Source organism: Orcinus orca, chromosome 6 (assembly GCF_937001465.1).
Source record: "Orcinus orca chromosome 6, mOrcOrc1.1, whole genome shotgun sequence".
Classification (NCBI taxonomy): Eukaryota; Metazoa; Chordata; class Mammalia; order Artiodactyla; family Delphinidae; genus Orcinus; species Orcinus orca.
Genome location: NC_064564.1, coordinates 29,869,254 through 29,895,019, shown reverse-complemented (window position 1 = coordinate 29,895,019; position 25,766 = coordinate 29,869,254). Strand labels below are relative to the sequence as shown.

The 25,766-nt window shown below is 49.9% G+C and overlaps 1 protein-coding gene and 2 pseudogenes across 2 annotated transcripts in view; 2 read left to right on the top strand and 1 right to left on the bottom strand.

Moving 5' to 3' along the window:
• LOC125964844 (uncharacterized) overlaps nucleotides 1-25,766 on the top strand; it is a 165,336-nt gene that overhangs the window by 52,111 nt on the left and 87,459 nt on the right. The window contains exon 1 of one of the 2 annotated variants that reach the window (XM_049711520.1): nucleotides 797-1,029. The exons of the other annotated variant lie outside the window; for it this stretch is intronic. The gene's annotated coding sequence lies outside the window, so the exon portion shown is untranslated. Of the gene's footprint in view, nucleotides 1-796; nucleotides 1,030-25,766 lie in introns of those variants that run through there. 2 annotated transcript variants of the gene reach the window in all.
• On the bottom strand, nucleotides 13,918-15,204 carry LOC125964803 (thimet oligopeptidase-like; annotated as a pseudogene).
• Nucleotides 15,203-18,543, top strand: LOC125964802 (serine/arginine-rich splicing factor 3-like; annotated as a pseudogene).

Genomic DNA, 25,766 nt, shown 5'->3' with positions numbered 1-25,766 from the left:
TTGCTTCCTAACTGGTGTCCTTTGAGAGCTCTACCTCTGTACGTTCAAAGGATTAATTTTGAGGCTTTGCTCATACGTGTAGTAAACCTTTAATTCCCTAAGACCTTCCTTTCCTCCATCTCATACCCCATTAAGCCCGCTTCAGTTTATCTCCTGAATTTCTTCTGAATCTGTCAACTCTTCCTCAACATCCTAATACTGAACTTGCCTGTCTGTTGCAATGAGGTCCTAACCAGTGTCCATATATCTTGTTTCCTTCCAATCCATTCTTCACACAAGAAACCTTAAAAGCAAGTTGGGACATTGCTCATAAACATGGCTCAGAAACATTGTTTTGAGAATAGAAAACAAACTGTTGGCCTTTAACACTCTGCGTGGTCTAGAATCCTGTCTGCTTCTCTGCTACGTGGACTCCAGCTTGGTGCCTCTCCAACTTTACTATGGGTATGCCTCTCTTGTGGATCTTGTTAAATGCAGGCTGTAATTCAGTAGTTCTGGGTGGGGCCTGGATTCTGTGCTTCTAACGAGCTCCTAGGTGACGGTGACCCTGAGAGCAAGGGTCCAGCTCCTGCCTTTCTCCCTTCTTTCTGGAAGAGCAGGACGTCTGCCCCCCCGCCCCAGGAGGAGAAAACATCCGCAACGTGACTACTAGTAACCAGCTTCCCTCACAGGCAAGGGACCTTTACCACTGCTTCCTACCATTTTGTCTGAGGCGCAGCAAGCCAAAACACTGACACGCTGAGGTTTGCAGCAAAGAGGAGGTTTATTCACAAGGCAGCCAAGCGAGGAGGTGACGTGACAATAGGTCTCAAATCCGCCTCCCCAAAGGCAAGGGGCTTGGGGTATCTATGGGATAAAGAATAAAGAAGCAGGGCAGTATGAGGCATAGGGAGCATGAGGAAAGGTGATTGGAAAAAGGTGTGCTCATCATTGTTCTGAGTTGGCGTAACTAGGCTACGGGGCTCAGCACATTCTCAGGCTGTAGTTTTCGGCCCTCTGATGGCAGGAGGTCAAAAGGCACTGGCCCAGGTGGAAGATCGGTGGTCCTCTCCAGTCTCAACCAGCTCAGCCTAACTAGACACAGCTGATTCCAAGTTCCTGGACAATACCCGGGGCAAACATCTTATTGCTTATGCTACATGCTATTTGGAGGACGTGCAAGTGTTCAAGCTACCTTGAGGAGTGAAGACAGGATTTGACTAATCCTTACACGTGGTTTCACCTCCAGATGAGCAGAAGAGGCCTGTAGGCTGAATCTGGCTCCTGGCACCTGGAATTGGAGGCAGATGGTTTAAAAACAGGCTCTCCCACCCTCTGTGTTATCTTAGGTAGACAGACTATTGAACCTTCCTGTGCCTGTTTCTCCACCAGCAGCATGGGGACACTCAGAGTCCCTCTCTTGGGGGCTGTTATGGGGGTTCAGTGAGATATAGATGCATGCACAGGCACACGGGAGACACCCAGTGTGTGTTAGCTTCCTGCTTACTTTTATTAGGAGACCAGTATTGTTAGAAGATTTCTGGTTTGGACAACAAATTAGATAGGTGGTCATTACTATAGTTTATGCGACAGCAATTCACATTACCATTTGCAAAAAAGCAGTTGGTTGTCCAGTGGGGATTATAAACATCCATTTACCATGAGCTACTGAACAGATACTTTACACAGTAACTACTTCAAGTACTATTTAAGATCAATTCTCTATGTTGTCTTAAGCAGTTGTTAACCCCCAATTTCGTGAATAGTACCAAGTAAGTCACTTGAACATCAGCTAGAGCAATCTATTTCACTTAGCAAGCCTAAAGTTATAGTTCAACAATTTTATTTACTGTTCTATGACAAAAATTACTCTCAACAGCTATGCCCTGGATAAGTAATCAGCTAAAGCTAGTTTGACTGACCAAATCTGATTTACTGAGTTAATAAGCCAGTTGATTTAGAAAGGTCTAACGTATATTTCTCATCCATTCAGCATTAAACTGTTTCCCATGCCTAAAATGTCTTTTTTCCCATTCGTACCTATCCAAATTCCTACTTCTGTGCCGTAGGGCTTGGCTGAACTACAACTGCCTTTAGTGACACTTTTCTCACCTGCACAATTGGAGATAATTTTAGTCTCCTCAAGACTCCCACGGGGTTACCTCTGTTGTGACACTTGACGATTTGGTGGCATATTATTTTATTTTATTTTATTTTATTTTAAATAGCCTTCCATTACTCCGTGCACATCAAACAGTAAATGCTTTCTCCTAGTAAAGGTGCATAACAATTTTCTGAACTCTTCTGCTCTGGGCAAGATTCATAAATACACCAGGCAAACATAGTGAAAGAGGAGACAGTACTTGTGTTATATTCAGTTGGGTCTTGATACCTAAGTGTGACTCTTAACCAAGGATTATGCAGTAATTAAGGACACAGGTTAAAGTTGTTTAGAGTGTGTCCTAAAGTCTCACTGGCAGAATTTAAATCTCTACTCTGGAAATTGTGGACCTGAGACAAATTACTTCCCTAAACTTCATTTCCTACATCTGAGGAAGATAATAGTATCTACCTTGCAGTAGACTGAATAGTACCATTGCCCCCAAATGTCCACCTTCTAATCCCCAGAACCTGTGAATGTCACCTTAAATGGCAGAAGGGACTTTGCCAATGGGATGAAAGTAAGGGTTTTGAGATGGGGAGATTCTTCTGGCCTACCTGGATGGACCCAGATGTAACCACTGGTGTTCTCGTAAGAGAGAGGCAGAGGGAGTTTTTACTCCAAAGAGAATGTGATGATGAAGTTGGGGTTGGATCGATGTGGCCAGAAGTCAAGGAATGCTGTCAAGGAAACAGATTCTCCCTTAGAGCCTCTAGAAGGTGGATGGACGGCCTTGTCAACTCCTGGTTCCAGCCCAGGGAAACTGGTTTTGGACCTCTGTCTTCCAGAACCATAAGAGAATGAGTGTGTTTTGTTTTACGCAAGCTCATTGGTAGTAATTTGTTACAGCAGCCATAGGGAACTAATGCGTACCTCATAGGAACTATTTCTCCAATTAAAATGTGTGACTGGAAACACACTTGGTGGCATGTCTGACACCCGGTAGGTATGCTACTGTGGGTAGTTCTTGGAAACTAAAGCCTTGGTTTTTGAGGAATCATCAAAACCAGTACAATGGTTGCCATGTTCCTCCTTGTTCATCCTGGTGACAAACCTGTAGAGAGAGCTCCATCCTTTCCCACAGGACACCCACCCCTAGTACTTACAGGGAAGAGGTTATGTCTCACTTCAGGCACCTTCCTCTTTTCCTTTCTACTTTTTTTTTTCATTAATCTTCATCCAACTGGCCTTTCTAAGTTAAAAAACAAACAAGACAAAACCATTTCTCAATGGATTCAGATACTACCCCAAGTTAATAATCCAACCATGTTCTTGTTCTTCCGGGTCTCATCACCAGAAATTTCTGAGCTGAAATCCTCTCTAGTTTCTAGGATCAGTCACTTTGTAATTTCTCCCTTCTCAAGTTCAGAGTCTTGTCAGTTTAGTCCCTTCCCTAACCACAACATCTATTAAGGTGACACAGCAAAGTGATGAAAGTCTCGACGGTCTGGTTTTCATCCTGGGTTTCTGCCCGCTACTTACTATGTGGCATTAGACAAGCTATTCAACCCCTCTGGGCCTCAGTTTCCCCCAAAAAAGGTGAATATTATGAACATTACCTACCTATAGGTTTGCCATTATGAGGATTAAGTGAGTTAATATTTGCTAAGCACTTAGAAGATTACTTGTTATAGTCTAAGCACTACAGTTGTGCTTGTTAATAATAATAAATGCAATTCCAAGCGTATAACTTACTCAACTTTCTGTCATAACTTTGAAGTGTTGGTCTATCTGTTGGCCAGCGTTGCAGGTAAATGAGTCGAGGCGTGGGCTGAGGCATTGCTACCAGTGAGTGGTGTGTTCCCAGAACTAGGAACAGCCGTGTGAAATAGGTAGCGGTTCTACGTGGAGACAGGGCAGACTGGAAAATAACAGCGCTGGGAAGGAGGTGTGGTGTCCATAGGTTTGGTGTCAGAGCTGCTGCCTGCTGAAGCACCGATGCCGGCCTAAGCCGTAAATGGGGGGGGGGGCTGGGGAAAACAGGGGTAGAATAGAAAGGGAAAACAGGGGAAGAACGGAGAAAGATAGCCTAGGGAGGAGGTGTGGTGTCCATAGCTTCGGGGTCAGAGGTGCTGCCTGCTGCAGCACCGATGATACCCGAAGCCGTAAATGGGGTGCTGGGGAAAAGGGGGGCAGAATGGAAAGGGACAACAGGCGCAGAACGGAAAACGATAGCCTGGGAAGGAGGTGTGGTGTCCATAGCTTCGGGGTCAGAGGTGCTGCCTGCTGCAGCACCGATGACACCCGAAGCCGTAAATGGGGTGCTGGGGAAATGGGGGGCAGAATGGAAAGGGACAACAGGGGCAGAACGGAAAACGATAGCCTGGGAAGGAGGTGTGGTGTCCATAGCTTCGGGGTCAGAGGTGCTGCCTGCTGCAGCACCGATGACACCCGAAGCCGTAAATGGGGTGCTGGGGAAAAGGGGGGCAGAATGGAAAGGGACAACAGGGGCAGAACGGAAAACGATAGCCTGGGAAGGAGGTGTGGTGTCCATAGCTTCGGGGTCAGAGGTGCTGCCTGCTGCAGCACCGATGACACCCGAAGCCGTAAATGGGGTGCTGGGGAAAAGGGGGGCAGAATGGAAAGGGACAACAGGGGCAGAACGGAAAACGATAGCCTGGGAAGGAGGTGTGGTGTCCATAGCTTCGGGGTCAGAGGTGCTGCCTGCTGCAGCACCGATGACACCCGAAGCCATAAATGGGGTGCTGGGGAAAAGGGGGGCAGAATGGAAAGGAACAACAGGGGCAGAACGGAAAACGATAGCCTGGGAAGGAGGTGTGGTGTCCATAGCTTCGGGGTCAGAGGTGCTGCCTGCTGCAGCACCGATGACACCCGAAGCCGTAAATGGGGTGCTGGGGAAAAGGGGGGCAGAATGGAAAGGGACAACAGGGGCAGAACGGAAAACGATAGCCTGGGAAGGAGGTGTGGTGTCCATAGCTTCGGGGTCAGAGGTGCTGCCTGCTGCAGCACCGATGATACCCGAAGCCGTAAATGGGGTGCTGGGGAAAAGGGGGGCAGAATGGAAAGGGAGAACAGGGGCAGAACGGAAAATGATAGCCTGGGAAGGAGGTGTGGTGTCCATAGCTTTGGGGTGAGATGGGCTGCCTGCCTGATCTGAGAAAAGCGAGTGAAAGTGGGAGAGCTTCTCCCTAGCTGCTAACTCTTCTCAAGGTCTAGCACGCTCTGAACACTGGCCGGCTCAGCCTGGGTGTTGACATTGCATTGTACGTGTCACAGAGCAAGGGCGGGTCAGGGGGTGGTATGGGGGCCCCACACAAGCCCAGGCCCTGGAGAAACCCGGCCCGAGGGCAAAGAGCCCGACCCCTTCTGGGCTTTCTAGCGGCTGGGACTTGTCGCTGTGGGTGGCAGGTGTTTGGCACCGGATGGGTCACCATGCGGAGACTGTTGGGGACTGTGGAAGTCTTCTCCTCCAGAGCTCACCCTGCCTGGGCACCGGCTCTGCAGACCCCTCAGCCCTGGCTATGTATCGGCCAGCCCTTCCCCGCAACGGGGCCCAGAGGCCAGAGCATGCCCAGAGCTGAGTGGAGGAGGCACCCAGAGTTTGCCAGGCTGTGGCCCGCCACCTCCGTGGACCTCCCCAGCTTGTCCGCGAGCCCTGGAGACAGGAGCGCCTTCTCCAGGGCTGCTGAGCTACCAGCATCACCATGAGCCAGGCGGTGAAGGTTTCTGAGCAGGGGATGCAGAGCCCTGACGCGACTGGATGCTGCACCCCACGATGTCCCTTCCTGGCAGGTAGGTTCTTTCTTCATTTGTTTTTCGAAATTTGGTAAAAGAACACTTAAACCTTCGACTGTTCTTCAGGGTATACAGATGGTAGTGGCTTAGCCGGGATTCGAAGCAAGCCTGTGTGATTCCAGAGCTCGTGCTCTGGACTCTGGTGCCTCCTTATCATATATGCTTCATGTGTTACTTTTAGCCCTAAGTGCCATACCTGTAATGAACACATACACTGCCCTGTAGGAGGTGTTCTTTTGTTCAACGCGTGAATTGGTCATCCACCACACTGGGTTCTAATCTCAGAAGCTAGGTCAGGGACCACCAGTTGTCAGCATAGCACCATCCCACATTTCTAATTGAGGCTTGCAGCCTAGATTTGTCCCTTTGGTCTAGTTTGAAGGATCCAGGTATGTAAAGCTTATATTCTAGATAAATCAGGGGCTCTCCTGAAAGGAATTCATCAATGAATTATTCTGTATGGATTAGAAGCCAGTTTCTCTGGCCTTCCTGGAGTATATCCAGTAAGGCATCTCATTCATGTCTAGAAAGCAAATATATCATTTATTGCAACTTCAGCATGGAGCGATGTATTGGTTTAAAATAAAGTACGATCAACACGATTTGGTCATTGTGAGTATGCCGGCTGGGTCCACTCTTTACTACACATATGTAACTCTAGAGCTTCTTACGCCCCATAGAGGAGACATACTCTTGTGTGTCTAGGACAAGGGAAACGTGTGTTGTTATTCAGGAGCTGGAAGCTACAGCATGACAGGAAAGAACTGAAAAATCCTGGTCTTGGTCTACACATCACTTTACCTTGTTCGAATCTTGTTTCTTTGGCTTGCTTCATTGGAGTGTTTTCTCTCTCCTGGGACTGACATTGTGTGTTATATATCAGGCATGTAACATGTAGAAGTTTCAGAACCAGTGAAACTTTGTATATTTTTGTTTAAAATCTATTTAAAATCACACTGGGCATAATTCATATATTCCAAAAGTAGTTTGACCCTCTGCTCATGAGATTCTTTTTATGGTATGTCAAAGCAAATTTGGACTTCCATCCCCAATAAACTTTGAGGTTGGAGGACACAAAAGCTTTTGCTCAGACCTAAATTCTGTCTGAAGAAAAAGGGTAACTATTATAAGCCCTTTCTAACCTCTCCAGGAGCAGAAATGATTTACAGCTATGGCATTGAACCATAATTTCTTGATCTCATTTGAGAAGAGCTCAGTGAGAAACCGTGTCTTGATTTTTGTTTGTTGGTTCCCTGTTTTCTTGTCTTGCTTACCAACAATCCACTGTAATCCATGAGTGAGTATGGCAGCAGGCTGAGTGTTCCCTGGAGCTCATTAAGTGAACGTTTTTTCCTAAAATGACTTTTGTCTCCTTGTTTTCAGCCCCTCTTCTTTCCTCTGTCCTTTACTATAACCAGGGCTCAGCAAAAGCTGCCTGGCTTTGTGCAGACCCTACTTAGGGTAGTCTTTTCTTCATTATTTTATTCATGGCCCCTCCATTTCATTGTTTGCCTTCTCGAAATGTGTTGAAATCTTTCTGTGGTTGATGACTTCCACAATGTCTTGGCTTTTATTGGTTGATTAATTTTGGTATTTCTGCAGTTTTATTTAAACATGGTTTCAGGAGGACCAGAAAGTAAATATATTTCCTAGTCTGCCATCTTGAGCTGAAAATCCCCGTGGATTTTAGCATCCAATGTTCCCATGGGCAAAAAACCCAACCTTGGCATTAATAGATGTACACTCAAGATTTCAGCTTTTCTTGAGCAATCACTAAGGATTTAATATGCGGTCACTTGTAATGGGAAAATAATAACTATCTCATGGCGTTGATTTGAGGACTAACTTAGATAATGGACAAGAAAATGCTTTGTAAGGTTTTAAAATCTATAAAAAATGTTTTTTGTTATTATTTGATTTGTTGCTATTTCACCTTTAGCTGACAGTTGTTTGTGACCTTGCTTATGTGAGAAAATGCCTTCTGGTTTATTGTTTTGAAAGCCAGATGATATTTTTCAATAGCTCAGTGGAAATGGCATCATTTGTGAAGTTGAAGGGTGAAGGCATAAATGTTTCTTGACATTTGAATCAACTATTGGTCTTCTGGGGCTTGTCCTTATTCTCCTGCAGTCTCTAATCAACATGGCATCCAGAGAGATCCTGTTAAAACATAAGTCAGATCATGTCACTCAAGTCTCTTCAATGGCTTCTTCACAGGAAAAGCAAAGTCCTCAAAGTGCCTCCACAGCCCTAGAAATCTGGGCCTCTGTTTCCTCTCTGACTGTTTCCTTCTCCTCTCCACTTTGCTCCCTCTGTTTTCCACACACTGACATCCTTTCTGCTCCTTGGATACTCCAAGCCCACTCTTGCCTCATTGCCTTTCCATCTGACTGTTCCCTCTGCTTGTACTATTCACTTCCCAGATATGCACCTTGCTCCCTCTCACAACCTTAGGTTCCCTCGTAAATTTTATCTTCCCCAGAAAGCCCTCAGTGATCACTTAGTTTCCGATCGCAGCCTCCTCCTACCAGCTAACAATCTCCATCCCCCTTCCCTGCTTGCTGTTTTTCTCCAGCACTTACCTGATATACTAGTTATTCTACCCATTTGTTCAATTTTTATTTACGTATTTACACTTACGATTTTATATTTGCTTCTTTACTTTTGTCTCTCCCCTCAGCTCGAGAGAGGCTATATTCATCTGTGTTAATCACTGCTGTGTTTCCTGAACATGCCTAGAAAACATCCTGAAGAAGGGTGCCTGAAATTTGGTAAGGGATCCATCAATTTTCTTGGCTGAATGAAGAAATATGTTCATAAATTACTGAACAAATCTCTGGGGTTTCTGAATTAAGGACTAATGGGAAGAGGAAGGCAAATGGTTGGGACAGGGTACTGCAAGAAGTAGTATTTGGAGTACTCTGATAGCTATCCTAATAGATAACATTTTGTTCATTTAAATAGTTTGAACGAGAGAGCCGGGAACTAGGGACACACAGCATCGAGGTTTTACAATGCATTCCGTAGAGTTCTTTTCAAGTGTGTTCAAATATCATTGAAAATATATGCATGCATATAAACCTCTGTTACTTGATTTAGTGCTTTACAAGAGCCCCTCAAGGAAGGGGTAGTAGCAACTCTCAGTATCCTTCCTTTACGATGAGCTTACTTTATTCAAAATTACATCATAATTTATTTGTAACTGTGAAACTAGACTTAGTTATTTAGTAGACCCCCCCCAGAAACCTATGACGTTAATAACACCAACAAAAATGTGTTCAGTTTCCAGTGACACACACACTACAGACTCAATTATGTGTCATCCATTTTAATGAAGGGAAGAAGTGATTTAACAGACACAGAGCAAACAGAATATGAAGTTTTGTCCTCCATTAATATTAGTAATGGATAAAGTGGGCTCCAACGCCTTCAAGGTAGCTTGAGACCCATCATCTCTGTGTCATGGGCAGGGGGATGCTCGGCCAGGATGTCTTTCTCTGTCATTGAGAAAAATTTCCATAATATATGATGATACTTACTGAAACAGATATGGGGCATTTGGGTAATTAGGAATCCGTTAGCATATTTTTCCGGAAGCCTTGACTACAAAACGAAGATAGTAGATTTGGGCACTTCCAGCTATGCAGAAGTTGTTTGGGTATTCATCTTTATGCCGAATGAAGTAAGCTTATTTCATCTCTGCAGCTTCCCATATACCATTTTCCCACCTCTGTTTTGTGTTTGGAAAGACTTTTAGAAATGAAAAGTCAAGTTAAAAAGTGAGTGACGGGCTTCCCTGGTGGCTCAGTGGTTGAGAGTCCGCCTGCCGATGCAGGGGACACGGGTTCGTGCCCCGGTCCGGGAAGATCCCACATGTCGCGGAGCGGCTAGGCCCGTGAGCCATGGCCGCTGAGCCTGCGCGTCCGGAGCCTGTGCTCCGCAACGGGAGAGGCCACAGCAGTGAGAGGCCCGTGTACCGCAAAAAAAAGAAAAGAAAGTGAGTGACAACTTAAATGATATATGGACTATTTTGCTGACTTACAAGAGCATGCAGAATTAAATATGACCCAGTTGAAATGTTAATTTTATTTTAATGTGTATATTGGGGTGGAGTCTTAAAGGTGCCAGAAAACAAGCATTCACCCGTCCTGTTTGGAACTGCAGCACACAGGCACCTTCAGTTACCAGTTCTGTTCGTTCCACAGAATCGTCTTGGGAAAACATAACTGTTTTTTATGTACCTGGTATATATCTTAATTAGTTTGAAGAATTTCCCAAATACCTGTTAATATGTAGTTCTCCAATTCCAATCTTGCCACGTCCTGTACCAGTGACACAGCACATAGGAGTTTTATTTCTCTTTCTTTCTCTGGGTTGCTGAGAACCCAACGAAAGAACAATGGAATGGCATCAAAGAGATCAGGGTTCTTGACTCAGATTTGCCATAAAATAATAGTGTCCTCTTGGGAAAATTATAGTTATTCTAGGCCCCTTTCCTTTTCTTTACTTTGACAGAGCTGCACTAGATGACCCCAAGTAACACTGCGCTCTTTGCAGTAGTAGCTTAGACGTTATTGGTTTTCTGAAACAAATGAAGACAGTGACACAGGAAACTGTGCAACATCTCTGTGACTATGTTTTCTTAGAGTTGCCTCCATTTTACAGATGATAAGATGGCTGAGCACAGAAGTAGGTGTTTTGACCAGAGGTTCCAGAGTAGATGGAACTGAACCACAAGTTTCCTTCATTCCTGAAGCTCACTTAGCCAAAACATAGGCTTCTGAATATTAAGCTGTAAAGCATATTATCAGTATGCTTTAAAAGAAGCGGTTCTTCTAGGATTTCTAATTACTAGCAGGCGGTTTTGAAATTCTTAGAAGACCATCTAATTTTGTGAGATTTACAGCTCTATTTTCCTGTCAAGCAAGTTGTATTAGTGCCAGACAATCACCTGAGCTTCTGGATGCTTCTCTGAACCTCTTGACTTTTTCTTCTTGCTATCTGAAATTCATGCCAGATAAGCCTTTTTGTAGAGAGCATGTACAGACTTGTCTATTTTCATATAAGAAAGCGATGCAGTGAGCCAGGTCGGGGGTTAAGCCCTCATTCTCAGAGTGGTGTTGAGCTCCTGGTGAAATATTATCATCATTTCCTCAGAATAGAAAAGCAGTTATCTCAAGTTTTTAATGCCATTAACTATTTATACATTTATGTATAATACATATATTTATTGTACCTACGAGGTGTGCTCTCTTTGGGAAGTACAAAGCTATTTGAGACGTAAGTTGTTCGTTTGTTTGTTTTCCCACAAATACTGTGACCCTTTGAGCAGGAAGGTCTATGTTTTACTAACATCTAGAACAAGCAGCTAACACGGTGTCCAAGATGTAGTCAATAAATATGAAATAGGTAAATGAACACATTTCTAAGGAAGGGCCAGGACATGAACAAATAGAAAATTTTCATTTTCAGTCACAAAGCCACAACAGACATAAAAATGATACAGACAACAAGTGCTACGGTCATTCAAAGAAGGCATAGAATTGATACAACAAGGATCTCCTCTATGGCACAGGGAACTGTACTCAATATTTTGTAATAACTTATAAGGGAAAAGAATCTGAAAACGGAATCACTGTGCTGTACACCTGAAACGGACACGACATCGTAAATCAACTATATTTCAATTAAAAACCAAACAAACAGACAACAGCAACAACAAAAAACCAGAGAGGTCATAGAAGTTCTTATGAGATTCCAGAAGAGAAGAGAAGCCAAATGAGGACGGGAGAGGAGGCTTTTGAATCGGTTCAGAGGAGAAGTCACAGAGGAACTAGTCTTTGATCTGAACTTGAGATTAAGCTTAAGATGCATTAATCTGAATTAATTAAGATTGCAACACAGGGATATTACAGATGAAGGTAATCACATAAACTTACTCTACTGAAACTTGCAGAGGTTATGAGTGTTGTTCAAGATCCCAAAGCAAGTGCATTGTGGAATCAGAATTTTAAGTGAGGCCTAATGAACTAAAAACAAAGAAACACAGAAACAAGCCCTTCCTGTGACACCACGTTGCCTTTGAAGTCGTTTTTTTTTTGGCGGGTTGGCAGAAACTGGTTCCAGTGTTTCTTGCAGGAATGACTGGCCACAGGACTGGGCGTCGTAGCTTCCTGCCAGGCGGCCGAAGGTCGCAGGCAGGTGGGTCACTGGGACACACGCGGAGGGGCTCCTGCCCGGCTCCCTGGCCGCTCAGTGCCCCTGCCCCAGAGCGGGGGTGGGGGCCCCAAAGCAGCCTTGTCTGAGTCCCCTGCCACTAGAGAGAGTATTGGCCCAACACTTGTAGAAAACGGGGACCTTGCTGGCAGTTCAGTGGAGGGACACAAATAAATCTTTGCCGACTTTCTGCTGAAGCTCACGAGGGTTCACTCCTAAGCCTCTTACAAGGTCAGCTGCCGAGGCTGCGAGAGGTGAGTCGGGGCTCGCCCTCCACCACGGAGAGATCGCTGGTTAAAGCGCTCACGAGGGAGTGAACCGCGTGTCCGCACCGACACGCACGGGCAGACCTCGTCGATGCCTTCTGTTCGGGGTATGAAGCCCTCTCCTGCCTCTTCCAGGCTCTCTAGAAAGCATGTGCAGAGCCTCCCACCCCACCCTCGGACTCCGCGGGCCACAGCTGGAGGGACCAGCCAAGGAACCGTGGCAGGAAGAGGCCAGAGGTCAGCGGGCCTCGGCCGGAGCCCGTCAGTCGGTCCCCATTCACACACCACCAGACGATCCTCTTGACCTGGGCAGTAGCCGCCAACCGACCGCTGAGGTGAGCCCGGTGCGCGCTTGGCTACCTGGCATGGCTGGGAACCCCAGGATCTCCTGGCAGAGGCGGGCATTCTCCTGGGCCGGGTCCGCGGGCGTCTGCATGTGCAGGGCCTGAACCACCTTGGCCAGGACGATCTGGCACAGGTTGAAGAGGCCTGGGGGGCGGGAGGAAGGAGACGGGGGGCTGGCACCGTGTCCAGGCCGCGCTTTCCAGCCGGGCAGACCGGAAGCCCCCTTCCCTTCCCTCGGTCCGGCCGCATCTGGGTTGGCCTCCCGGGACTTGATGAGCTTGTCCAGCAGCTCCTGAGGGACGGTGCTGCCCGTGCCCCACCAAGACTGGCAGCAGCGCCAGGGCCTCCCAGGGCACGGCGCCCCCGGCCCCAGAGTCTTCCCTCTGGTTCTCATCACCGGCTGTCACCAGACTTGCATGCAACGTTCTTTTCTTTTCTCTTGTCGTCTTTACGTCCCTCAGCCACGCAACACGGTGAAGCCCTGACGCTCGCTGCCGCGTCGATACACCCTGAGAACACGATGCTCAGCGAGAGAAGTCATACACAGAAGGACACACAGGGCGTGACCCCACTGAGGGGAAACGTCCAGAGCAGGTAGATCCACAGAGTCAGCGAGTGGGTTCCTGGTTGTCAGGGGCTGGCGAGGGGACGGAGTGATAGCTAAGGGCGTGAGGGACATTTTCGGGGTGACGGAAATGGTCCAAAGCAGTAGTGACGTCTGTACAGCTCAGTAAACTGTCCCCACACGCCCCGGTGCAGCCTGTGAGAGCATCGCGCTCAGGATGAAGGGCTGACCACAGGAAGACTGAACGAGCAGTGGGTCCTGGGCCCAGACGCTCAGCTGGCGCCCCCCACGTGGGGAAGTCACTGGGACTTGCTGAGCCTCCACGGAGACTGGCAGCAGCCCCCGAGCTCACAGGGCACTGCGCCCCCGGCCCCAGAGCCTTCCCTCTGGTTCTCATCACCGGCTGTCAGCAGACTTGCAGGCAACGTTCCTTTCTTTTCTTTTGTCTTTCTTCAAGGCAACTCTTGAGTGCATGTATTTAACATGCAGGGAACCAGCCCTGACTCCTTGATCTGGGTCTTCCAGCCTCTAGAGCCTCGAGGACATCCATTTCCGTTATTTATGCGCCCAGTGCCTGGGGTCTGATGATGGAAGCTGACACCGAGGGCGTCACCACGTGCGGGGTGATGTCAGTGGAAGAATCCCATGGCGAGGGCCTGCCTGAGGACCACGCACGCCCGGGCCCTCCCCGCCCCCTGCCTGCAGCCCTGCGCCTGGGAGCGGAGCTGGTGCATCGCGTGCCCGACGTCGTGGAAGTTGGTCTCCCGCTCATCATGCTGCAGCAGGGAGGGCAGGTTGGGCGTAGGCTTGGTGAAGTTGGCCACCATGGCCGCGATGGCGATCTGGCAGCTCCCATCGTGCTGTAGGCAGCCCGGCTGCAGGCCGAAGCAGGCCACGTGCCCGGACTTCCCCACCCTGCGGAGGGACGTGGATGGGGCCCCGCTTCGACAGAGGAGCCCCGGCCCACGGCCGACAGGTTCCCCCACGCACGCACCGAGGATAGAGGTCAGGTAGAACTTGCCGATGGATGACCTTGCCCGAGGCCGCGTCCCAGACCGTTTAGAGCCTCACGTCTTCGTGACACATGCTGGTGCCCTCCTCCAGGTCGAAAGTCAGCCCCAGCAGCTCCTGGGAGATGCCCAGCAGCCCGCGTGTGAGCGCCTGCATGGGGAAAGCCTCATTGAGCAGGTACTGGTTCACGTGGTAGCGCGTCTCCTCCCCCTGGTTCATGTAGCAGCGCAGGTCCCAGGCGTTGATGGGGCCGTCCAAGTGCAGGCCCCGCCTCTGGCACTCGGCCTTCTTTAGCTCCAGGATCACGGCCGCTCCTGCTCCCCGAGGGGCTTCAGCTTCTGGGCCAGCTCACCTGCGGGCGGAGGGGAGAGGCTCGGCTACGTCCCCGGGGCGGCCCCCCAGCCACCCCCGACCCCGCGCCCCTTGAGGCAGAATGAAGGGTCTGGGAAGGTGACCCCCAAGGGCTGACACAGTGGGGTCTCAGGCAGCACCACGTCCGGTCAAGGTCCGCCTGACCCCGTCCCCACTGGGACTCAGGGGGAGGCGGTGTTACCTAGGACAGTGGCCACCACCTGGCTGGTCTTGTCCACGTTCATCTCCAGCACGGAGTCGGCCTGCGTGCGGAACCCCAGCAGGCGGGACTTCAAGGCCTGCAGCCTCACCAGCTCCCTGAGGATCACGCAGTTCTCCTGGAACCCAGAGACGGAAGGCGCTGGGGACCGAGGGCCACGGCCTCCCCGCGGGCCCCGGGCCAGGTCTCTGCAGGCGGGCAGGGCTCCCAGGCCACTGGCGGGCACAGCCAATCCCCCTCCCTCCTCCTCCTGGCCTGGATTTCTAGACACTTTGGTGCTGTCCTAACACGTGGTCTTTATTAACACAGGTCCTTTTGGAACCAGAAACGGCATGAACGTGATGGGCTCTAAGGCCAAGGGCAGGAAGAAATGCGGCCAGTCTTTCCAGGAGCCACCAAGGGGCCTCCCCGGGCTCAACAAGACAAACACGGCTGCCGTGCAGACAGTGGCTCAACCCCACGGCGCCCGAACACCCAGCCCCTGGACGGTGAGACAGCTGTTGCTGCAGGTGGCCCGTGGCTCACTGATGAGGCCCGGCCCCAGGCGTACGCCACCTTCTCTGGGGCCACCTCTCCGGTCTGCAGTGGGGTTCTCCTGGGAGCCCCCAGTCACCACGGGACCAGCGTGGCCTGTCTGTAGCCCAAGAAGGTGGGGACACAAGACTGTCCCCCGTGCCCCCCGCATCACCCGCGAGGCCGAGCGAGCACCAGTGGTGTCTGCGGGGAAGATGAAGGGCTCACGCACAGCCCCCATCTACAGAAGCACAGACTGCAGCCACCTGCGCTATGGAACAAACACAAGTGTCCACGCAGGACCCGATGTCTGAGTGTCAAGGCCATGCCCGGGCCACGGTGAGAAGGTGCATCCCCCATGCAAGCCACAGAGAGGGGATGGGGGGGCCATCTGCGATTCTGAGCTCATCGGGCATCACCCCAGAGGGAGAGGGAGAGGGAGAGAGGTAGACAGAAGTACAGAGGGAGAGAAAGAGAGAGGGAGGGAGAGACGTCTCTCCCTTCCCTGGGGGTTCTCTAGTGCAGCCAAGGCTGAAAACCACTGCATTTTGGGAGATGGGTCCTCGTGGAAGAGTTAAATAGTAGCTCATGGCATTATCGACACATACTAAAAAAGCCCCAAATCTTGGGGAGTCAGGGAGGGGAGTGTCGGCTGCCTCGTAAACGAGGAGAGATTGGGCATCAGGGGAGGTGCCTGTGCAGCCTGCGCCCAGGGCCCCGCAGACTTCATCTCCCAGCGGTGGTCCTGGGCTGGAAGTCAGCGGGGAGGTCAGGCTGTCCAAGCATCGACGTTGACTTCAGGGCTGATCTAAAAGGCGCCTGGTGTTCATTGAAGCAGAGAAAAGAGAAAGCAGTAGGGAGAGGATGGGAGTGGGAGGGGGAGGGAGCCCCCCTCCTCAGCACTTCTACCGCTCTCCCTCTCTCTCTCCTCTGGAGAGGGAAGGAGGTGGAGGGAGAGGGAGAGAGAGATGGAGAGGGAGGGGGGAGAGGGAGAGAGAGATGGAGAGGGAGGGGGAGACAGAGGGGGGAGAGGGAGAGAGATGGAGAGGGAGGGGGGAGAGGGAGAGAGAGATGGAGAGGGAGGGGGGAGAGAGGGGGGAGAGGGAGAGAGAGGGGGGAGAGGGAGAGAGGGGGGAGAGGGAGAGAAGGAGGACAGAGGGAGAGGGAGGGAGGAAGAGACCTCTTTCCCTCTCCCTCTCCCGCCTCTCTCTCCCTCTCCTCTCCATATCTCTCTCCCTCTCTTCCTCTCCCTCCCTCTCCCTCCATCTCTCCCTCTCTCTCTCTCCCGCTCCCTTGTCTCTGCCTTGCCATCTCTCCCTCTCTGGGAGGGAGTGAGGGAGATGAAGAGATGGAGGGAGCGGGAGAGTTGGAGGGAGAGGGAGAGGGAGAGGGAGGAGAAGGAGGGAGGGAGAGGGAGGGAGGGAGGGAGGGAGGGAGGGATAGAGGGAGGGAGGGAGGGAGGGAGGGATATAGGGAGGGAGGGAAGGACGTCTTTTGCTCCCTCCCTCTATCCCTCTCTCCATCTCCCCCCCTCTCTCCCTCTCCCCCCATCCTGCTCTCTCTCCCTGTCCCTCCACCTCCTTCCCTCTCCAGAGAGGGAAGGAGGTGGAGGGACAGGGAGAGGGAAAGAGGTAGAGGGAGGGCGTGCGGAACAGGGAAACAGGGACAGGGAGAGAGGAAGGGAGAGAAGGACAGGGAAGAGGGACGGGGGAGGCGGGAAGACGGAGGGGGGAGGTGGGAGAGAGACGGGGGAGAGGGAGGGGGTAGAGGGAGGGGGAGGGTAGAGGGAGAGGGATGTGGGAGAGCGAGGGGGAGACGGAGGTGGAGAGGGAGTTGGGAGAGGGACGGGGAGAGGGACGGGGAGGGGGGAAGGGGGGGAGGGAGAGAGGGAAAGAGAGAGACGCAGAGGAAAGAGGGAGAGGGAAGGGGGGGGACAGAGGGAGAGAGGGAGGGGGAGAGGGACGAGAGGAAGCAGGGAGAAAAGAGAGAAAGAACACACCATGTACATTTCTGTCAAATGACACCGGGGATCCTTACACAACCAGGAGAAAATAACACAGCGAGGCTCTTTCTCAGCTGGAACTGGAACTGCAGATGGGGCCAAACACCACCAGGGTGGCCACACATGTCCAGCTGCCGCCGCAGCCCCCTGAGTCTGGTCACCAGGGCTCTGAGTGTTTGCTCCAGGGACCTGGGGTTCACCCTGTCACCCTGGAGGTCGGGCCTAGACAGCAGCGCCCCGGGCTGGACACATGGGGGGAAAAGCATCTCCACAGGACAGCTTGTGCGAGCCGATTCAGCTGCGAGATTCTAGAGGCCCGGGATCACCCTGTGGCCCATGAAACCCAGGAGCCAGGAGGGTCTTGCATCGAGATTCCTGTCCGTTGGACTGTAACGTTTGTGTAAGGAATCTTGGAAACAGTGGTAACAAGACTGAATTCGAACGAGCTTTAGGGTATTATGGACCACTCCGAAGTGTGTGGGTTGCTAAAAACCCTCCCGGCTTCGCTCTTGTTGAAAATGAAGATCCCCGAGGTGCAGCGGATGCTGTCTGAGAACTAGACGGGAGAACACTCTGTGGCTGCCGAGTAAGAGTGGACCTGTCCAATGGGGAAAGGAGAAGTCGACATCGTGACCGCCTCCTTCTTGGGGTCGTCGCCCTCGAGATGATTATCGGAGGAGGAGTCCTCCCCCTCACCACAGATGTCCAAGACGGAGAAGCTTCTCCCGCAGCCGGAGCAGGTCCCTTTAGTAGATGTAGGAGAAGAGAGAGATCACTGTCCCAGGAGAGAAATCGCAAGCCGTCCCGATCTTTCTCTAGGTCTCCTAGCCGATCCAGGTCAAATGAAAGGAAATAGCAGACCACTTTGCAAGAGGAGTGGTGCACAGGAAATAACTTCATTTGACAGGAGTATGTACAGAAAATTCAAGTTTCGTTTGAGACTTCCGAAGCTTGATGCACTTTTTAAATGTTTTAGCTGTTCACATTTGTTTGTCTCTTGGGCGGTGACACATAAACATGTCATTCTCTATGGTTTGAAATGGGTCATATGAGGCATGTAATATGAAGAATTGTTTCTTTACAATGTTCTCTTAAGCAAAATTGAATTTGCTTTGAATTTTTGGTCTTGCCTAGACTGATAATAAAACTCTAACTCCTGCCCACCTAAAGTGTGATGTTTATTATTATGGAAGCAACACTGGCAAACATTGAAAAGACTTTCTGTAGCTGGGATATGGTATGCAGCTGTAGTTAAGCAAGCAGTCTTTAAAAGGTGCTGTGAACACAAGCCAGCAGGTAGAAGTGAAAGCCGCACCCTTACCCTAGATTAGAGGTTTAAGAATTCCACTAGTCTTCACACTGGACAAGAGGTTGTCCAGTGAGTTTAGAATCTAAGAAGTTTCAAGGAAGTTAGTTTCCCTTTGAGTTAGGTCATAAGTCCCCTCTGTGATTGCCGTACATGAATACATAGCTCTTTGTAATGTTTTTTGGAAGTTGAGATGATCAAGATACCAATGTCTTGCCAGATGAAGAGTATATTGTAGAGCTGAACTTTGAGTTACTGTGCAGTTTTCTTTTTCATGCTGTCATTTGTAATATGTTTTGTGAGACTCCTTGGGATTAAAGTTTTGGTTCCAAAAGGAACAAAGAAAACAAAAAAAGGATCCACCTGCCAATGCAGGGGACACGGGTCCGAGCCCTGGTCCGGGAAGATCCCCTGTGCCGCAGATCAACTAAGCCCGTGGGCCACAACTATTGAGCCTGCGCTCTAGATCCTGGGAGCCACAACTACTGAGCCCCCATGCCACAACTACAGAAGCCCGCACAGCTAGAGCCCGTGCTCCGAAAGAAAAGAAGCCACTGTAATGAGAAGCACGTGCCCACAACAAAGAGGAGCCCCTGCTCGCCGCAGCTAGAGAAAGCCCGTGTGCAGCAATGAAGACCCAACGCAGCAAAAAAAAAAGACGATACTGGCCAGGTGATCAAGGGTAAAATTGTTTGTCACAAGTCCCGTTGATGGGGTGTATCCTTGATGTGTGTATCCTTGATGGTGTGTATCCTTGATGATGTGACCTGAGGAGAATGACATTTTTATCTCTGTCTGGATCTTCTGCCCCAAACCCCGTAACTCCAGCCCAACCATAAGAAAAACATCAGAAAACCAACAGACAAACAAATTGAGGGACAAAATACCTGACCAGTCCTCCTCAAAACTTTCAAGGTATCAAGACCCAGGGACGTCTGAGAAATGTCACAGCCCAGAGGAGACTGGCACAGAAAAAGGATGTTAGGGGAAAGCTAGGGAAATTCTAGTAAAGTGTGGACTTTAGTTAATAATAACGTATCCATCTCGGTTCCTTAGTTGGATAAGCATGTCGTACTAACGTACTAAAGTACTAACGTGTTGGAAATAGGGGTACTGGGTCGGGGGTCCACAGCACTCTGCACACTCTGTACAGATCTTTGCAACTTTTTTGTAACTCTAAGCTATTCTAAAATTAAGCAACTACTAAACAGAGATAAGAATGTTATTTCCCTGATTTGAACATGCCTGAGTTTGTTTTCATGGTCACATTTGTGCTATCTGGATGTGTCTTGGAATCAGTAGCAAAGGAGAGTTGCCAGCCCCTGGGAAGATGCGGCTGGTTTGCAGGTGGCTTGCTCTGGAGCTGAAGACCACGGTGGGAAGTCTGCAGCCTCGGGCTGCACTTAGAACCATGGGAGGGGATGGGCCAGCTCAGTTAGGGATGGAACGTATAAATAAAACTCTTTTTCTTTTCCATTATGGCTTATCACAGGATATTGAATATAGTTCCCTGTGCTAGACAGTAGGACCTTGTAGCTTATCCATCCTATATTTAATAGTTTGCCTCTGCTAACCCCAAACTCCCAATCCAACCCTCCCTCCCTCTTTCTCCCCCTTGGCAACCACAAGTCTGTTCTCTATGTCTGTGAGTCTGTTTTTGTTTCGTAGACAAGTTCATTTGTGTCGTATTTTGGATTTCACATATAAGAGAGATCATATATGTGTCTTTCTCTTCTGACTTACTTCACTTAGTATGATAATCTCTAGGTCCATCCACGACGTTGCGGCAAATAGCATTATTTCATTCTTTTTATGGCTGAATATATTCCATTGTATATATGTACCACATCTTCTTTATCCATTCATCCATGAGTGGACATTTAGGTAGCTTCCACATCTTGCCTATTATAAATAGTGATGCAATGAACATTGGGGTGCATGTATCTTTTCTTTCTTTCTTTCTTTTTCTTTCTTTCTTTCTTTCTTTCTTTCTTTCTTTCTTTCTTTTCTTTCTTTCTTTTTCTTTCTTTTTCTTTCTTTCTCTCTTTCTTTATTTTTTTGTCACACAGTATGTGGGATCTTAGTTCCCTGGCCAGAGATGGAACCCATGCTCCCTGCACCGGAAGCACAGAGTCTTAACCACTAGACCACCAGGGAAGTCCCAGGGGTGTATGTACATTTTTGAATTAGAGTTTTCTCCAGATCTATGCCCAGGAGTGGAATTGCGGGACCCTATGGCAGCTGTATCTGTTCTCTGCACGTCTCACATCAACCACCTGCACTCCAATCCTTGCTCTCAACGTCATCTTTGGGGAACACAACCTGCGACAGGGACCTTGACAAGAAGAAATGGCTCAGGGAAAAGCTACCTGCACAGGGAGGAGATAGAGGCCATCGACCCTGGGGTGCGGCGGGGAGAGTGGGCACGGTGATTTGTCATTTCATCCCTGATACTCAGCCCTCCTGGCTGCCCCACTCTAGGTCACCTCGGGATACAGAGGTGACCCGGTTAGAGTCCCAGCCTGTGCAGGAATCTAGGGGCACCAGCGGGTCTGAATAATATTAGTGCAGGGTCTCCCCCATGGCACTGGGGTTATTTGGGGCGGGTCATTCTCTGCTGGGGGCCCCTCCTGGGCACTGTGTGGGGTTCAGCAGCATCCCTGTCCCCACCCATTTGATTCCAGGGGCCCCTTCCCCCCCAGTTGTGACAACCACAGATTTTCCCCAGACATCACCGAAGAACTGGGTGAGGCGGAAGCAGGATGGCCCTGGGTGAGGACAGCTGTGTTGAAGCAAGCAGCCTGGCTTAGGGCAGGGTCCGCCCCAGTCCCGTCAGAGCCTGCATTTAGAACTGCCCCTTCCCTCTCCCACCTCCCATGCCCTGCAGTGGTCTCCGAGACATCATCCCCGTGTAACAAATCACACCTTCTCAGTTTACTGTCCCTAGCACCTAGAAGAGTGTCTGCTATGTAGTAGATGCTTCCTAAATACTTGCTGAATAAAGGAGTTGAATAAAGGGATGAGTGGATGAATGAATGAAGGTTACCATGGAAGGAGGGGGGAGATTCCCTTTCTGGCTCTCGGGGGTTGGGATATCAAGTGAAAGATCCATCCTAAATAGGCTGACCAGCCTTCCGGGGTTCCCCGGAAATGAGGGTTTCCCCACAGTTCCAGCGCTCAAACCTGAGCGGTCCTGGGTAAACTGGGGGCGGGTGTTGGTCACCCTGTGTAAACACAGTAACAATTGCAACTGCAATAGCAATGGCCGAGGACCTCTACGGTCTTATTGACCAGGCCCAGTTCTTTACCTGGCGGGGAAGGGTGGGCCGGGATTGGAATTCCGGTGATGCAGGGTGGGCGGGTGAGGGCACACCCCGAGCTTGTGTAGGGGAGTCCAGGAAGGTTCTGGAGGAAGTGACAGTGACACAGGAGGGAGGGAGGAGTCTAAGAAGAACATCCCACACGACAACGTGTGCCAATGGCCCTGGGCCCAAGGTCACACCTGACCAGGGCTTGCTTTTTTTCTTTTTTTCTAATTTACTTTTTCCCACATGGATATGCAATTGTCCTAATGCCATTTATTGAAAACTCCTTAATTTCCCCACTTTCTGTCATATCAAGTTCTCATCTGTTTCTGGACCTTTATTCTCTACCATAGAGCTATACGTCCCATCCTTGCACCACTAGGGCTGTTTCATCACTATAACTTTATTTTTTATTCATTTATTTCTTTGGCCGTGCCGGGCGGCATGTGGGATCTTATTTCCCTGACCAGGGATCGAACCCGCACCCCTTGCAGTGGAAGCTCAGAGTCTTAATCGCTGGACCTCCAGGGAAGTCCCCAGGGCTTGCTTTGACATCCATCGAATGGTGGCGGGTGGGCACGGGGAGCAGCTGTCTGTGAGCCATCCTGTGTAGAAATGCAGGGTGGAGGGCAGGACAGCTGGAGCGGGAGGGGAAGAGGCGGAGGAGGGAGGGAGGGATGGCGGGCGGGCGAGAGACAGACAGAGTTTCCGGAGACACTAGCTCTGGCCGTGTCCTAGGGCATGAAAGCTGAAAATAGCTCCTAGTGCCGGGAGCCTTGGAGCCGGAGCCTGGGAGCCAGGGTGACTGGCTCTCCTCCCTGGTGTGTGTGTGGGGGGGAGGGGGGGTGGGCTCCGGACTGCTCAGGCTGGGAATGGGGTGCACGGAGCAGGGACGGAGCAGGGACGCTTCTCTCTGGGACCTCGCGGGCCATCCTTAGCTCACAAAGTTGAGCCACTCCTGGCCCTACGAGTGGGGGGCTTATCCTCCCTGTCCCCTGGATCACACCCCCTCACACACAACTTCCTCTTGTGTGCTCCCAGCAACCAAGAGAATCTGTTTTTAAAAGATTTGGGGGAGGGGGGGTAAACATACAAACAAGAGCAGAATGGATACTTTTTCAGAATGGGAATGGCTCTGTGTAACCCCATCCCCAAGGTAACCAGAGTCCTGACCTCTAACACCCTTGACGAGTCAGCCTTGGTCTGGGCTTGCAGAGCCACGGAAGCCTCCTCATCCCCTCCTTCAGACCCCGTCTCTCCCTCGGCGTCTTTGTGAGAGGCACCCGGGGAAGTGGGACTGCTAGGCTGTACTGCTGCTAGAACTCCACCTGGGCTCCACCAGGCTCCAGCCCCCCGCCCTGTGCACCTCTCTGACCCTGAGGCACCTCAACTGGTAGGAGCGGCATCACCTTCCCTCCCGGGACTTGTGACACTTAAGGGAGACACAGAAAGGACAAGCGTTTGGCTCCCTGGCTGGCAAAGAGCAGGTGCTCAATTGTCATAAGTGTCCGTATCAGTGAGGGTTCTCCAGACAAACAGAATCCATAGGCTGTGTGTGTATACACACACACACGTACACATGTACACGCATACAAAAATATACAGCTGTGTATATATGCAGTACGCATACAGACATATACACATATAGTATATGCAATACGCAAATACATATATACACACATATATATAATGCATAGTTTGTATATATACAGTATGTCTACACACATATACACATAATATATACAATAGACACATACATATACACTATACATACACACATATGAAATGCATAGTTTGTATACATATACAGTATGTACACATTCGTATAAGATATGCAATATACACACCTAGGTTCGTCTATATCATACATATATACACACATACAGATATTTAGGTGTGTATATATACAGTATACATACATACACATATAATATATGCAATACATACACGTACATACATATAGACACACATATACACCTACATATAGAAGCATGTACAATAAAAATATATATGTACTGCATCTATAAATTCGTCGTATATATACATACACATATCATATATAGGATACATACACATACATATATACCATGTATACACACACACCTATATGTAAATATGTGCATGTACATACACATATAAGTACACACGCAAGTGTGTATATAGAGAGAGTACCTACATATATACATATAATACCTATACACATACAGGTATACAACATATATACACACCTATATATCAATATACACTGTATACATACATACATACAGTGTACATATACTGTACATATACACACCCATATATCAATACATGGGTGTGTGTATATATACAGCATGTTCACCTTCATAATATGTATACTGTATATATACACATACATACATGTATACAATATATACACACAAATATATAGGCTTGTATGTATACTGTATATAGTACTTACACATAGACTACAAACGCATGCACATATAAACATATGTGTTTATATATATATATAATATCTATACACACATATACACATTAATAGGCTTGTATATATTCAATATTTTTACATATATAGTTTCGTTTTAAGGAGTTGACTCTTGTGACCGTGAGGCAGGCAAGTCAGGGCAGGACTCTGGGCTGGAGACACAGGGAAGAGCTGATGTGCCAAGTCCATTGGAGGAACACTTCCCTCTTTCTAGGGCACCTCATTTTTCTCTCCAGTCCTTCAACCGATGGACGAGGCCCACCCACGCCGCGGCATTGCCAATCTCCTTTACGCAAAGTGGACCAATTTCAGTGTTAATCTCTTCTGAAAAATACCTTCCTGGCCACATCTGGAATAATGTTTGTGGTTGCCGGGGCCCCACGCAGTGCGCACATGAGATTAACCATCCCCGTGGCGATGATGACACTTTATTTTCTCCCTTGACCATTGTCACTACTATTCCAATTAAAATGGCAGTGCTATGAGGGCAGGGCATTTCCTTTTTGGCCAGTACTGAGCGTCCGCGGTCTGGTGCCTAGCATAGGCTAAATACACGGCATTTTTGTGAACGGAAGCTGGGATTCCAGCTGTCATATTTAATAGGAATTATAGTCTTATTAGTGTGTGTGTGTGTGTGTGTGTGTGTGTGTGTGTGTGTGTGTGTGTGTGTGTGTGTGTGTGTGTGTGTGTCACGGTATGTCGAGGTCAGGAGTCGAACCCGCCACCACTGGCCCTGAGAGGTTTGGCCGGATCCCAACTTCGGGCCGGTGGGTGTGGCCAGGGGCAGCCGATGACGTGCGTGGGAGCGTGCGTGCGTGGGAGCGTGCGTGCGTGGGAGCGTGCGTGCGTGGGAGCGTGCGTGCCTGGGAGCGTGCGAGTCGACGAGGCGGGCCGCGCGCGCCGGGAGTGTTTCAGTCCGGCCCCCGGCTCAGTGTGCTCGCCTCACGCCGGCCCGAGTTCGCAGCAGCGCTGGGGGCCCCGGGCCTGTGACCACAAAGAGGGAGCCGGGGCCCGGACGGGAGCGCGGCGGCGGCAGCTGAGGCCCAGGCCAGGCCCCGGCCCTTCAGCCGCCCGCCTGCCCGTCTGCCCCGCCCCCGCCGGCGGCGCCGCGCCCCTCCCCCAAGCGCCAGACTAGCGCGGTGCGGGGACCGCGCGCGAAGACATGGGGGAGAAGCTGGAGCTGAGGCTGGAGTCGCTCTTGGGGACCGAGCCCGCCGTCTGCCCGTGGCCGCTGCCGGTCTACGTAAGTACCGCCCGTCCCCTCCTCCCGGACCCCCGCCCCTCTTTCCCCACGGCGCGCGCTGAG